Source organism: Protopterus annectens, chromosome 5.part1, assembly GCF_019279795.1.
Source record: "Protopterus annectens isolate FY-2018-M chromosome 5.part1, PAN1.0, whole genome shotgun sequence".
NCBI lineage: Eukaryota > Metazoa > Chordata > Ceratodontiformes > Protopteridae > Protopterus > Protopterus annectens.
In genome coordinates, this window is record NC_056736.1 from 474,957,741 (window position 1) to 474,975,240 (window position 17,500).

The window sequence follows — 17,500 nt, forward strand, 5'->3', positions numbered from 1 at the left end:
AAATCCCAGCTGTGTTATAAATGCCACAGCTAGGAAACCCCAATCTGTATGCACCACATGCCATGGATACCTCAACCGCATTATCACATTCAACAGAACATGCTTGGGCATAGGTCCATAACCCAGAAACTGACCACATTATGCGATAAATGTTGCATATATGTCAAAGCACCTCACTGGCCCTCTTCAAGAGAAACTCAGACGAGTGGATGGTGAATGTAACTGTCACCCTGGGATCACTTACATGACTTTATTTGATAGACGCACTGCTGACAAATGTCAGGTAACATGATGGCAAGGTACTCCCATGGTCTAGGCTTGTAATGACTCCATGGCCATTAGTGCGGTACACACATATGAACACATGGACCCGTGACAGTACTGGCAAATATGTGTGTGTGTGTGTGTGTGTGTGTGTGTGTGTGTGTGTGTGTGTGTGTGTGTGTGTGTGTGTGTGTGTGTGTCTGTGTGGGTGTGCATTACCATGTATACAGCTGTTTTTGAGTATGTAAACCTGATGTAAACCTGCAGGTGATATTACTTTGTGGCCCTTCCATCCACTCCACCTCCCATTGCCATACTTTGCAGTGCTGTTGATGTTATTCACTGTAATGGTACCTTGTGACACTCTTCACCCTATAGGCTCCATGGAGCATGTGGTAACTGCATTACACAATACTAACAATTACTACATAGGTGGGGGTTCCACCCTGAGTCCTGGGAAATGTATTTGTGTGTGTATGTGCGTGTGAGGCTCTGAAAGTGAGCATATTTGTATGAGACAGCATTTCGAGGGTTTAGTCTCCACACACACTGCACATTGCCATACTGTACAAGGGCTGGTGATGTTGGCCACAGTACAGGAGCTATGGAACAGTCATCACCTTACAGTCTGTGTTGCGTGCAGGAAATGTGTCTCACTGTAGTAGCAACAATTACATAGCCAGGGGTTCTAATTTGAGGATGCCTAAATCTGTTAACATTTGTGAGTCAATACAGTATCCTGTGTGTGAGTGAGTACTATCTCCACTTGGAGGGTGGTTCTCACATTTTAGACAGTGGTGCTCCCACTACATGTATAAGGTCCACTGTATGTGGTCTGCTGTCTCCGTCAACCTTACAATTATCTGACAACAATCTTAAGCCCAATAAAACCTGTGCTGTGTGCATGAACTATGTAACTGTATGCCCTGACTGACAATATAGTCAGGGCTGCTAAACCCAGGTGTGTCAAATGTGTCTATGACTGTATGTGTTTGTCAATGTGTATATGTCAGTATGTTATAGTATGCTGTGTCCATTCACACCCAGTACATCCCCCATTGCCATACTGTACAAGGCCTGGTGATGTTATTCACTTTACAGGAACCTCGGAACACACATCACCCTACAAGCTCTGTGTTGTGTGCAATTAAGGCAGAACATATTAGTCGCAATAGCTATATAGGTAGGGGTTCTAATCTCAGTTTTGGAAAGTGTGTGTGTGTGTGTGTGTGTGTGTGTGTGTGTGTGTGTGTGTGTGTGTGTGTGTGTGTGTGTGTGTGTGACGGGATCTACTTCAGTTTGCAGAAATACCATTTCCCAGGGGTTCATTTGATCGAGACCAAATTGGCAAAAGCTAAAATTGCAAATGAATCATCTTGTGGAAATTTATTTCACCAAAACTAGTGTAAATGCCCTTTCCCTACTGTACAGCTGTACAGTGATATTGGAATTAGTATATATAGCTGGTGTTGGTCATTGGGGGCACAGCCCCCCACTTTGGGGGTAGTGTTGTGCATATCCCCACCCACGCGTAGTGTGCTGTTATACTGTTGATTCTATGTTAAATGGGTATGTAAGTTGTTAATCTAACTAGGTGTGGGTCTACACCACCCCACACCTTCCATTGTGGGGGGCTGTACCCCCCACACCTCTACAACTATTCATACCAACTTCAGGATTGCACTACAGTGGGGAAAAGGACATATACCCTGCCACTACTATTTTCAGTGAAAGGAAATTGGGCAGACTGATTATTTAGTGATTTGAGGTTTTGGCAATTCGGTCTTGGAATTACATTTGCAAAAATGAGTCCTCTGCAAAGTGAAGTACATTCATGTGAACAGTACTCTGTGTATTGCATAATCACATACGCCTCTGTGTGTGTGTTATTCATAAACTTTTGGTGTGTGCCACCAAGTACACTTACCATTGTTCACTGTATAAGAGCTGCTTACATCAGCCATCATGCACTTACTTGTATACACCCCTCAGACCTATCAGCCATGTGGCACATGCAATAACTGTTATACAGACCTGTTACTTGTGTTCAGCTGTACCCTGGATATGACACAGTAAATATTTTTCCACACTGCTACACCCCTTGTAGGAAAGGACAGCAGGCCAACATCCTCCTGACACACAGACACATAGAACACAGACAGAATACATTCTGGAGACCACATTTGCTCAGTGTTAATAACAGCAATAATGCATCATGGCTGGACAGCTACACACCCTGATGTGTAAGTATTAGACATGCCTGCTGACAACACTTTAAACAGCATTACATTGCTAAATTGTAGTACATTCACCCTGTGCATCAGAACCATATTAGCATGTCCCTGCATCGATGGTATGGATGGCAGGGATGTGGCACAGGTATCATCATATGCACAGGGTGTGGTGTGGGTTTTCCAGAGGCCTAGGATGAGCCATTTGGTTGACATCATGTGTGTGTGGGTTAGGGGGTTGTTTTTTAAATGGGCTATGCAGAGGTGGTGTGTATAGGTATGGAGGTGCCCTAGCTGTGATGGTGATGTGCGTGTGTGTGTATGGATGCACACAGTTCTGCCAAGTGGCTGCCCTATACAGGGGTATGTTGGACAGCTGTGAACAGTATATGGCAGGGTGTACAGTTTACTGTGTCCAGCTATAGACACGGGAACTGGGCCTGCCGGTGGTTGCACAGGCACCAACAGGCAGAAGCCCAGATATGGTACTCTCGCCTGATGATGACAATTGTCTGCTGGATCTGCATCACTGTTGGGACCAGCCAGGACCAGGTGCCCATGGCCTACTGCGTTGTGGTGTGGACAACATCTCCCCTGCAGTGGAGCTGTTGGTACTTCCACTATGGGAGCGGGAGTGAGATGTTGAATGGCCATGCAGACCTTCATCTTTTTGTGGTGCTGTCCCATGTCCATGTGGCCAATGCCCTACTCCCACCACATGCCTTAGCACAGACATCCCACAGTTGAGGATAGCCACCATCTCACCCAACCACCTATCCATGACCTCCTCATAATAATGGTGGGCATCTGTAAGATCACAGATGTTGCCAAGTACAGCAGGAAATGTAGCCTTCTGGAGCCTCGGACCATCTCTGGTGTAACGTTTAACACATGCCTGTGCCTCCATGATGACCCAAACAATGTGTCTGGTGACACCTGCTGTGGCATTTGTGGCAGGGGCATGATGGGGAGCAGGCCTACTAAGAGTACTCCTGTCCATCTGCCTGTGTGGAACCTCACCTGTTATCCAGCTATGGCTAGTGTCTACAGACACACTTGCCATAGTTAACACACTTTCCTTTCCCATGCCACCACCCACCAACTGTCCCTCATCTATGGCCACTGGTGATGGGCTATGTATGGGCATTGTGACTGTGTGCGGGGTCGGGGAGGAAAAAAGTAGAATGCTAACCAATGGCACAGATTCAGCCCCTGACAACCCTGCCTGTGTCTCAGTATGCCTATCATCATTTTCAGAGTCTGCAGAAATGCTGACATCAGTTTCCCAGTGGGAGGGACCTTGACCCACATTGCCACATGTGAGGGGAAGACAATATATGTAAATTAATGCCTGTATGTTATGGTTTATTTACACACACACACACACACACACACACACACACACACACACACACACACACACACACACACACACACACACACACACACACACACACTCACACACACACACATACATACACACACACTTACAGGTGAGGTGGCATAAAGATATTGTACAGACCTCACATTACCCAACAGTTCACACGCTTGACACATGGCACTCACCATAATGCATTGCAGCCATTCTTAATCCCTGTTACTAACCATATACATCTTTGGGATGTATGTGTCATGTTAGTAGGTGATGTCCCTTCCCCTGGAACACACCGCACCCATGTGCACATTATTGCTGTGCACATGTATAGCACACTGGCATCTTCTGTAGACCATACCTCACAACTGTAAAAACCATTGCTGAATGTGTAGATGTCTGGCAGTTATGTTTGCTCTGTTCCTCACAACCCCTATGTGTTTGTCTGACACATAACTGGGATGATATGAGGACTGATGTCACTAATTAATGACTGACATTTGATTTGCAGATCTCATCAGCAGCAGTGCATGTATGTGCAATAAAATCCAGTTATACCAATGACCTTAAAAGCTTAATGTGGATATGAGGAGAGTACACACACCTGTTGACATGCCAGCCTCTTCTACAATATGAAATGGACCACACTACTGCATTTGAAAACATTACGCACACCTGATATGTGAGATCTGACCTATGCAATCCAATCAAGAATCAAACAAATGTGTTAATTGTGAAGATACCGAATGAGATGCATACAATACGGGGGTTGCATATGTGTGAACACCATTAAACCAATGGTTTGTTGAAGCACCTGTTAAGTGAATTACGGCAGTCACTATTCCTGAGAAGGGGTATACTAGCATGACACATCTTGACGTGGCACTATTTGGTCTGTCTTCCCTACAAAGGTCCCCCAACTCTGCCAGATTGCAAGGCCAGCTCATGTGCACAGCCCTTGGAGGTCACATGGGGGCTTTACTATTGCTGTTGAGTCTGGGTTATGCCTGGCCCAATTCATAACCTTGGAGGTGTTCAGATACAGCCATTCTTAGCTAGCATTGGATGCATGCTTCAGTTCACTATTGTGTTTGAAGCTGAAACCCCTCCCCTCCCTCAGCCTTATTGCAGATGCTTGACAACTGTGGCCACATGTGAGTGTTATTTTGCAGTGTTCCAAATTCCTTCCACCATGTCTACAGGCCGAGTTCCAGCTAATGAACAGCAACCCTAAAGGTGTACACTGGCACCAGCAATTTTCAAGTTGGGAATGGTGGCCCTGAAGTGAAGTGAGGTGTTGCTTGTGCATTACACATATCTTTATGAATACTGTCTGTAGGTTTGAACCTTAGTGTCATGACACCATTACACATTGCAACACATGCCTTTGGGAGACTTGATGTTATGCTTTTGCTACCTGTACACAGCCCTAGATGGTGTTTCTTGTGGGGAAAATTTTCCCTCTACTTACCCTACCCCATAGGCCACACTTATGCAGAATCCAGGCGATTGTTGCCACAGGTACTACACAGGCAGTACTTGCTAGACATTACTGCAACTCCCTCAGTGTTGCTGCATGTCTCCTGGCAGCCTCCTTGACCAGTTTACTACATGTTTTGTCATCTGTTTTGGATGGACATCTGGTTCTTTTCAACATCACTGTTGTCCCATATTTAATGCACCTCCAGATCACTGTCTGCACTGTTTTCCATGGTATATGCAATGGTGAGGTAATGTTCTTTTTCCTACTCCTGAATGCTACATTTCAGATATGGGATCCCTTTGTTGCTTTGTAAGATGTGTGCAAGCCATGGCTGTTTCTGTTGCAGGCAACTGAGGAAATGTCATGAACATATTTCTTGGACAGCAGAACATTACTTGGTGTGACATTGAGACCTTGTACTTGATGGCAGGTGTGTACTTAAGTGGAGTGAATGCTGTCAGTACATCACAAGCTGCCTCCACAATATGTTATTTTGAGTGTGTGCACACATATGCATCCAGTGTTTTGTAATGTTTGTATACTCCATATTTGTTGCCCAAACATATAATTCTATTTTACATGTTAATTGTTCATGTTAAGATCACATTACAGGTTGTAAAAGGTGTGGAATGTATTATTGTGGTCTGTTGTTGTATATATCAGGAACAGTTGTCATCTTAATATGTGTGTGTACACTGTTGTATCCACTGTATAAGGATAATGTTTCATACATGTCCCTACTGTAGCCCATTTGTCCCACCATTTTGTTTGTCTCTTTCCACACATCTTGCACTGACAGGTTGTGAGATATACTGCAGGGATCTTACATACCCTTCAGATATGACACCATGGTGATCACTGTGATGCAGTGTAGTTAACACCAACAAAACTGGACATGTACATCATGCATTATGGGTAGGTGTGATAAAGGTGTGCATGGCAAATAGCATGGCCTTAACATGGCCGGTGTATTGACAAACCTCAGCAAAACAATTCAGTGCTCAACAGCTACAGGCTGCTGTCCCAGTTGTATACCAGAGGGAACTAAATAGCTGTGGGAGAGAAGTAATGTCAGTAGCCACTCATGTGGCCTTGGTACAGTGTGGAAGCAGCATTTCAGCACATTAACAGTACACCAGTGCCCCCACACCCCCTGCTACTTAAATATACCAACTCTGAGATTGCGCTTAGTGTAATGAAGTGCAATCCTGGAGTTGAAATATTTAAGTAGTAGGGGGTGTGTGGGGTGCAGCCCCCACATGGGGGGGTGCAGGGGGGCTTGCCTCCCTGCTTATACTTAGTGGAAATTAATATGGTTTCTGTTGTTTAAAGTCAGTATATGTATTTTTTTGTGTTTTCAGGCTTTTGACTTTTCAGGCTTATGAGTTTCAGGCTTATGTTAATTCAGTCATATGAAGGGGAACCATATATATCTATATCTATCTATATCTATCTATATATATATATATATATATATATATATATATATATATATATATATATATATATGTACACCTCAGTATTTATATATTGTTATACACATATATGTATCTCCATACATATCTATCTCTCTATGTATGTTTCTTTTCAGATATATATTTGTAGATACCAATCCTTCCTAATTGCACAGTGTCTCTTCCCTATTGTAAACTGGCTACAAAGTAGGGTATGTCTGTGAAAATATCCTAAAACCATGCATCTCAGATGGCTTACTGGTAAATTGCTCTGACTATGGTGTGTAGGGTCCTGGGTTCAAGTACTGCAAAGGCTGTTTATTTTGTTGCTGGGCAGAAAAAGGACTGCTGGATACAGAGTGATTAAGGCAGTTTTGAGCAACTTTAAGCGTGTTTGTGTGACAGTAAGCAGTGCTAGCATGCAGTTAAACAAATAGGTGCTTACACCGTGTAGGGTTTGCGTACTAATGCGCAAAACTGCTTAGCATTTACATTTAAGCAATGCTTAAACCTGCTAAGCATAGCTCAGCCCTGGTAACTATTGATCACATTCCAGTCTGATAAATTAGCAGGGTAATGGCATCTTTAATAAGTGTATTTCATTTCCTATGCATGACATGCTTCTATGTGCTGTCATTACAGTAGCAAGAGGTGTGACTATACTGTATGGGACACTTAGGTATACATGGGTTGTACCACAATTTTTTTTTGTTTTAATTTGTTTTATACATGAGTAGTATCCCATGTTATATGCAGTCACACTTGCATGTTACACCAGCTACAGTGCACTGGTTGACAAAAATAGTTTAACACATATTGTATTATTAAGTGTGTAAGTATGTATGTACTTTTAACAGTGGGTTTCCAAATAAAAGTAGATTGCAGATTGTAGTACTTGAACCATACATTCCTGCATACAAAGCTGGGACTCTGAGTACTAACTAGCTTATTCTTGGTATTTGAGCTGTATGTTTTTATGTATCTCCTATTGGATATTGATATGATATTATGATATTAACTGTAGACTACTATGTTTTTGGACATATCATTGAGGACTGCTATCATGTGGTAATGGCATACCTTTCAGTTTCAGACTTTTATCCTTCAAAACATTCATCCTAATGCATAACTTGTTGGCTACAAAATGAACTAAAACTTCTAAATCCAAAAATGAGGCAAATTGATAAAACCCACACAATTTAATGTTAGCACTTTTGTACACAAAAATGATATGTACTTCTTCAGACATTATTTTCCCAAAATGCACCTACTTAAAAAGGTTACAAATTAACTACATAATTAATCAATTACTAATAAATGTGGCAGCTCCAGACCAATGCATGCATCTATCCTGGACTTAATGAAACATGTTCCATTAAATGTCTTTTGAAATTAAATGCTTTAGATAGGTGATGCAGATTGTGGAAGCTTAAGTCTTTTTAGTATTAATAATCAATGCATAAAAAATATATATAAACATTATATCAATGTAACAAGTTTGGATAGGAGTCTTGGCAGGATTTTATAAATGTATCATTTTATAAATGTACTATGTTGTGATTTTAATGTAGTTAATTAAATAATTTATTTATTGGTAATTGATTAATTGTGTAATTAATTTGTAACCTTTTTAAGTAGGTGCATTTTGGGAAATGAATGTCTGAAGAAGTGCATATCATTTTTGTGTACAAAAGTGCTAACATTAAATTGTGTGGATTTTACCAATTTGCCTCATTTTTGGATTTATAACCTGTTGGCTATCTACTTTCTGTCTGCCCCCTGTACAGATGTGCAGATGTCAGATATTGCTAAAGCCATACAACTATGTAGGTGCCCACATAGTATTGTGCTGTGGGCCTGGACACTGCTGCTAGTTCCAACATATGGGACATTCCCTAATGTGGGACTTGCCCCTTTTCCTTGCCTCTGTGAGGGACATTACAGAGGTGGTGGGCTACAGATTCACATACAGTAGGTGGCAATAGATCACAGGACAGGCCATGTGGCGACAGCCCAACAACAAGGGGGACATATCACCAGAATTGTGAACAGATTCTATGTCATCAGTGATGTTATACACATGGTGCATTGATAGATTGACAGGGTTTGTGTGGACATGCATTTAGTGAGTGACTTCATGACTGAGAGTGATATGTCTCTGACATACCTCTTCACTGGCACACTGTCCACAGACTGGCCACATGTTTGACTGCTATGTCTTGCCTGTTCCCCAGACAGTGGGTGTCCTTGGTAAATCAGTCATGGATTCTGGGGAATGCAGTCAGTAAATTATCATATCCATTGGTATTACTGACTTCATATTCCTCATAAACGATGTTACAACAAACACAGTAACATCTGCAACTGTCTCAATGTATGTCAGCAATATGTCCATTCTACCCCTGTGTTTGTGCCTCTGTCCCCAAGTGATGTTAGTCTTTGTCCAGATGTCAGTGAGGCTCAGACGTATTTAGTATCATCATTTCTGCTACTATCCCAGTGATGTAGTAGACCCACAAACATGTCAGGGAAGAGGCCATAGATATGAGTCCTGAGCCTATACATTCTGAGGTTAACTGTAATTGTGGGAGGCCTATGTATGTCTGGCCATTGTTAGCAGACTGTCAGAATTGTGTACACATGTCATATGTACATGTTATTAGGGCTGTGTATGGAGGGGGTGGATATAAGTGTTATGGCTCCTTCTTTATCTGACTATGCATGCTGCTCCAGTTTCTGCTGATCTATTGGCTGTATGTGTTTGTAGGGGTAGACTGAGACATGCTCTGTACCAAGGTCAGGGTTCAGACTACACTGAGAATTTGGACTGTATATGTAGGGCTAGTGTGTGAGTGGCAAACAATGATGTATTTGTTTACACAGTCCATATACTCTACTGTTCACCTGATTTACTGGTATGTGCCTGTGGTGATATTGGTTGTGGGTATGTATTTTCACACTGGTGTCTGTTTGTCAGTGCTGCTACATCCCTGTAGTGCCTAATATATTTGCAAATACATGTGTAATTACCCATAGCAGATTTCCTATTACAATTACTTGTGCTGTTTCACTAAATATATGTCAGAGCACACAGGAGGGTATTACTACAGCATCTGTGTTAGCTTACTATGCCAGTACTTCAGATACATCCCCATTTCCATGGCTTCCACCCTTCACTTTGTCAGCCTTGGTCCAGATTCATTGCAGTAAGGGGTTCTGAGCATACCTCTCAACTGGCTGGATTGTTTTAGGATGTCCAGGTTTATTGCTCATATTTCTGGTCTGTTTTACAGCTTATTCTCATTTCTCTAGTAAATCACTGTGATTATATGATTGTTGTCAGAAAATGAGGACATACATTTCATTTACCTACCTGACATCCATCAGAATATGTATGCTGAAACAAACAGTGTCACTCTGTCAAGAAGAGTACAGGGAGACAATGACCACTTCATTCCTGGATGCTAATGCGTTAGTACTGTGATGTGCCACATAGAAGGACTTTCTGACCACAGTGGCAATGTGGCGGTCAAAAGAGACATTGCTGTCAACATGTGTACCCAGATCTCTTATAACGCCTTCTTTGTTCATGGGAATACCATCAATGTGGTAATTCATGGGATCAGGGTTTTCCCAAAGAGGATGACAACACATTTGCTCACATTGAGCTTAAGGCCATGGCTCTGACACCAGTCATTGGTCTCAGTGAGGCCTTTCTGTAGGATGCCAACATCACTTGGGTAGTTAATAATAGCTCCCAACTTGCAATTATCTGCAAACATTGTCAGCCAAAATCCCTTCTTGTTGGCATGGACTTCAGAGAAGTTGATAGCAAACATGAAAGGACCCAGGACAGAACCCTGTGGGAATCTACTTATGACTGCTCATCAGTCTGACTTGGAGTCAGCTATTTTCACACTGTGAGTTCTATTTGTGACCCATTTTGCAACCTACCTAGTGATACAGGGGTTGATGCCTAACTCAGTGAGTTTATGCATGATTCCTGAGTGGTGAATGTTATCAAAGGCTTTGGCCAGATCAAGGTAGGCTGTATGTGCCATCTTGCCTTCATCCACAGCTCAGGGGACTGACTCCAAGAAGCTGACCATGTTGATTGAGCAGGTATCACCTACCCTTCACATAACTAAACTGTGTGAGATCCAGAGACTGCAGATTCCCATATCCCTGTTTATTAGGTGCATGATGATGCATTCCATAGCTTTGCATAACAGACTTGTCAGGCTATTAGGGCAGTAGTTCCCAGGGTCTGTAGTCACTCCTCCTTTGTGAAGAGGGGTGACTGTAGCAGTGCACAATTCAGTAGGGACAAAGCCTAAGATGAGGCTGTGATTGAACAGGGCACACAAGTGAGGTGCCAGGTCACTCTGTAGCTCATGTAGAACACAGCCAGGGATATTGTCAGGTCCCATTGAAGCTGTATTCTTGGCCTTGGACAGTGGTGCTTTAACCTTTGCAGCAGTAATACTGGGTGCCTGGCAGTGTACTGGTATTGTGATTGGTTCTTTGGGGGGGGAGGTAAAGTTTGCACTCAATATGTCAGCCAGTATACTGGCAATGTTTGTTGGCTCAGTCTAGGAGGTACCATTGTCCAGTAGCTCAGAGCAAATCTTGGTATGGCCATGGAGATTCTTTACATATCTGTATGAGGCCTTGTGGTTGCCTTTACTATGTGCTCCAATTCTGTTTCCATAGCTAGCTTTATAGTATTTGATGAGGGATCTCAAATTTTAATTGAGGCCGATAAGGGTTTTTTCCCCAATCTTGTGACTTTACCTTATTCTGTATCAGTTTGCTCCTTCTGTTGTACAGTTTCTTTATGGCCAGGGACCACCAGATCTGCTTCCTTTTTTGGAGGTGAGGGTTTTGGTTCTATTGGGTATGGTGGTATCCATGCATTTGTGTACATGTTCATACAGCATTGTTGTTTGATTCAGCAGTCATGCAACTAGTCTCCGTTTGCATGGCTACTGTGAGGTTAGCCGCCTCTGATTTTAGAAGGCCAAAGTTAGCTTTGGAAAGGCTTTTCATAGTGGTTACCCATGCAGGAGGGGTGGGAAGGCTGTGGATTTCCAAAGGTGATTACTTTGTGGTCAGATATAACAAGGGAGGAGTTGGCTATTGGTGTTCATAAACAGTCGCCCATGTTAGTAAGGACCAAATTGATGTGATGGGCAAGTGCATCGGTACATGAGTAGCTTTCCTAGTTAATGGTGGGGTAGTTGAAGTCAACAAGTATGAGAGTGTTAGGTTGGACACTAATATTCTCCAGGGTGTTTAGGGACATAGAGTGTGAGTCTTGGGACACGTGTGGGAACCTATAACAGGCTACAACTTTAACCACTGTCTTACCCAATGTTAGCTACACTTGCAGGATCTGTGATGCATAATTTTGGGCTACCACTCTGAAGGTGTGTGCATCCTTTATGAATATGGAAATACCACTAGCTTTGGAGCTTCAGTCCAGGTTCTGCAGCCAAAAGGTGTGGAATGAGTTATAGGCTGGCAGTGCAGGGGTGCTTCCTGCTGCCTTTAATCAGGTCTCTGTTACAGCATAGATGTCATTCTTCCCCATTTTAAGGAATACTTCCAGTGAGTGCATTTTCAGATTTAGACTTCTAGGGTGCAGCAGTATGATCCTCAGATTGCATGTGTTTGTAACTGTTATATATTTATGTATATTTATGTATACACATTGGTGAAGTACCCAACAAGAGGAGAAACCGCTGAGAGAAGAAAGGAGCCACTTTTGAGATTTTAAGTATTTTTCTTCAGATTATTTGCTAAGTTTTTCTGCATAGCTGCCTACTTTGAGCATTTTCTGGCTTGTTAAACTTGATTTCTGCATTAGTAACTGTATTTAGAGCACAACCTAGAGCTGTTTACTGAATTTCCTATTTGCACTTATTTTTAAAATAGTTTTTTTTCTCAAAACTTGCATTTTATTTGTCTCTGGCCTAGCACTCAAGTGTGGGGTCATTTACTGCACTGTTATAACTTGTTGATACTTGTGAACCTCTGCTATCTCTGAAAAAAACAAAAAAACAAAACAATCTTGCTTTTTTCCCACTTTTCTGAGATTTAAAAAAGTTCAGTTACAGGCTTGCTGTTTTGAACTGTTTGTAAGTTCTTGGAGGCCATTTTTTGCTTGGGCTAAAGGGAAGTCTCTCTGTTCATCAGTGGCAGTGATAAACATTGAGCAGCCTGCCTGCCCCTGTGGGAGTGGTTACTGACTTGAAACTGTAGTTTTATTGGCCATTTTGGGTCAATTCCAAACTCCTTGATCTTCCTCTCTTAAATCCCTCTTTTGCAGTTTTATGTTTTGTGCACAGCGCAACAACGGGCAGCGCCGCCTAATTGGGTTTAAACTATTCCTGGCTCCACAAAGTCTGCTCTTCACTTTTTCCATTAGAACTGCTCTATCTCTCAATTTAAACACCATATTCTCATTCTAAGGCCCTTCACTGGTCCAAATAAGTAATCTTACAAGTTAGCACTATTAAACCATAAGCACTACTTACTCTTATACTCTCTACGATTACCTTGTCCCCTATTGGTCCGTCTTAATTCAGTTTCCCTTTATTACTCTAGCATGTCCAAGGTCAGTCATTGGTTTCCTCTCCAGTCCAGCTGGTGAATCTGGGAATTTTGAGGCAATATTACAACTGTCTCATGTAAACGGACAACCCTCTCCTCCTCCGAACAGGTTCAAATATATGTGAGAGATGCAACCATATAGCCAAACTGGAAGTTGAGCTCTCTCATCTCAAAACTGGTGAAACCAGTCAGGAGGAGAAGGAAACCTCACACAACACAATTCCAGTATCACATAGTCCCACCACATCAGCGAACCAAACACATAAATACACAAAAACATACTCGGAGGCTCTAAATAATAATCTACCTAAGCAACAGAGACCTCCAAAGCAGACATCCAAGCAAACGCTACCCCAAAACAAAACACGCACAAGACATAGCCCACAAAGTCAGTGTGCCAAGCAGCCACAGCCCTTAAGGCTGAATAACACACCTGATACTCTTGTAATAGGTGACTCTATTGTCAGACACACTGACGTCCCGCTCACCAGGCTGAATAAAGAGAAGGTCACAGTGAGCTGCCTGTCGGGTGCTAGGATCCGCCACATAACACAAGCACTCAGGTCACTCCAAAGCAAATACAAATATGACTCAGTCATTGTACATGCTGGTGTGAATGACCTGAGACGTACCTCTCTGGACTACATGAAAAGAGACATAGAGGAGCTCTCTGATCATGTAGCCCAGGCAGGTATGACCCTGACCTTGAGCAGCATCTTACCCTCACCCAGAATGATGCCACAGTACAAAGACAAAATGATCGATTTTAACAATTGGCTAAAATTTTGGTGTCATTCTAAGGGGATCCAGTGTCTGTCAGCCTGGGATGACATGCTCGAAAAGCCACGTTGCTTCACTAGGGACGGCTTGCACCTGTCACCACTGGGCTTTCGGATATTGGCAAAGGCTCTTGCCACCCCCATAGTATCTTTTTTAGGCAAGGCTCAAAAGTCAAACCCACCTCCATAGACAGCACAAGAAACAAGAAACTAAGGGTAATGCTACTAAACGCCAGAAGTCTTAACCTCAAGATGCATGCACTCAAAGCTCTCCTCAGTATGGAGAACATCGACATCTGTGCAGTGACAGAAACCTGGTTCAAGGCTCCAGAGAGCACCCCAGCACTACCAGGTTATACCTCATATCATGCTTTTCAGCCCCAAAACCTGGACCGAACCACAAAAGGAGGGGGAGTTTCCATATTTATCATGGATATCCACACCTCCAGGTTAGTGGCATTGCACAAAGTATCGGAGACCATCCATGTGCAACTAACAGTGGGCAAGACTGCTTTTCAGTTTATAGCATCCTACAGACCACCCTCTCAAAGTCAGGAATCCCACTCGGCTTTCCTGAAAACATTGGAGAACACGAAGATCTCTCCGAACACCATTATATTGGGCGACTTCAACTACCCAAACATAGACTGGGAGCACTACACAAGCCCCAGCACCTTAGCCCAAAGGTTCCTGGAAATTATAAACTCAAATGCTATGGAACAACTAGTCACCACACCCACAAGAGGGGATAACATACTAGACCTGATCATTACCAACATGGGGACTCTATGCTCCACACCTGAAGTATATCCCTCATTGGTAAGATCAGACCATAAATTAATTTCACTGGATGTCCACATCCCAACCCCACCCCCAGCCCAGAAAACCACAGTGAAAAACTTCTCAAAAGTGAACTTCTCACTTCTCAAAACAGAAGTGGAATCCTTCAAGGCCCCAGAGCCAGTGGAAACTATGGCCCAAACTGCAGAATCCTATATAAACGCATTCTACGGACATCTCCATGAATGCATGGATCATGCTATCCCAAACAAAACCAAAACCCAAACATCCAAAGGCAGGTGTCCAGTCTGGTGGACCCCAGCCATAAATAAACTGTACAACAGAAGGAGGAAGATACTACATGATAGAGCAAAATCCCTAATATGGAAGGCATCTCTGATCAGTACTAGCAAAAAATTACGATCCCTCATAAAATACTCCAAGGCCAGCTTTGAGAGAAAAATTGCTCAGGACACTAAAGGCAATCATAAGGCTTTTTTCAGTTATGTTAGGAACCTGGGATGCAACTCCCAGACTTGTTGTGAGTTGATTCTAAATGACAAAAAATACACTGAACCCACAGACATCACCAATATCCTGGCAGACAGGTTCAGTGCAAACTTCTCCACCCCCTCCCCCCAAAAAAAAGAGCAAGTATCTATCCCGGCAGAGGGCTGCCTCCCAAACATCTCTGATGCTCAGGTGAAGGCTGCCCTCTCCAAAGCAAAAAACATTGCTTCCATGAGACCAGATGGTGTCCCAGGTTGCATCCTACATGAACTCCAAGGAGAACTAATCCCTCAAATAAAACAGCTGTACAATCTCAGCCTCACTACAGGATATGTGCCCACAGAATGGCGTACAGCAACAGTGGTCCCACTCCACAAAGGTGGAGCCTCTACGGACCCTGGAAACTATCGCCCCATCAGCCTGACTAGCTTAGTCTGCAAGGCTATGGAGAGGATCATCATGGAACTTATAAAAAAGACATTGGGGACCTACAGACACTAGATCCTACCCAGTTCGGCTTCGTCAAGGGCAGATCCTGACTTTTGAACCTGGTTGACTTCTTCGAAACAGTCACCAAAGCCATAGATGAAGGGAAGGCAGTCCACACAGCCTATCTGGACCTAGCAAAGGCATTTGACACAATACCCCACTCAGGCATCATAGATAAGCTATCCAGCTTAAATATAAACCTCTATATCACAAGATGGGTCACAAACTGGCTCAAAGACAGAACCCACAGAGTGAGAGTTGCTGGAGCCATGTCAGACTTGAAACCGGTCGCAAGTGGCATCCCACAAGGTTCTGTCCTGGGACCGCTCTTGTTCGGTATATACTTTTCCGTGGTACAGGCCAATGTGGCAGGACTATGGCTCACCAAGTTCGCAGACAACTGCAAACTAGGTGAAATATTCAACTCTCCAGCTGACACAAACATCCTTCAAAAAGGTCTCACAGAGACGGATAACTGGTGCCAGAGCCATGGTCTAAAGCTAAATGCCAAAAAGTGTATAGTCATACCCTTTGGCAAAAACAATGTGCCCACAAATTATCACATAGGCAGTAACCCATTAAGTACAGAGAAATAAATTAGGGATCTGGGGACCCAAGTTGATAGCAATCTCTCCTTTGACAACCACATTGCCAAATTGGTTAGAAAGACCTTTTACATAGCCCACCTCATCATGAAAGGATTCACCTCTAGATCAAGAGAGGTAATCGTGCCCCTTTATTCATCCCTTATCAGGCCCATCATAGAATACAATGCCCCTTTTGGGATGTACATTACCCGACACCTGCAGCAATTAGAGAGACCCCAAAAGTACTCCACCAAGAGGATCAAGGGACTCAAACAGATGCCATATGCTGCTCGGTTAAAAAATCTCCAGCTCTACTCAGTTGCATACCGCGTACTTCAAGGCGATCTATGCCTGACATATAAAGCTATGTCCAATCCAGAATTAATGGACATGCTCCACCTCAGTAAATCTAAATCCCTTAGAGGCACAAGCTCGAGGAACTTGAACCTTAGCACTGAAATAAATAGAACTTACTGGAGGGACAGATTCATAACCCAGAGGCTCCCTTCACTCTGGAATAGAAATCCAATTAATGTTAGGCAGAGCACCTCACCGAATCTCTTCAAGAAGAATCTTGATGAGTGGATGGGGGATCGTAGGTTTGTCCCGGGGATTACTTCCGTGTCACTATTAGACAGAGGCACAGCAAACTAAACCTTAAAATGGGCACAGTATACTCAAATCAAGGGGTGGCGTAAGCCAAACAAAATCGGGCTAGGCTTATAATTGCCCCAGGGCAGATAGCCTAGTCTGAACCTATGAACCTATGAACCTATATATATATATATATATATATATATATATATATTTATATATGCATTTATTCACCTTTCTATATATATGTGTGTGTGTGTGTGTGTGTGTGTGTGTGTGTGTGTGTGTGTGTGTGTGTGTGTGTGTCTGTGTGTGTGTGTATACATATACATATATATAAAT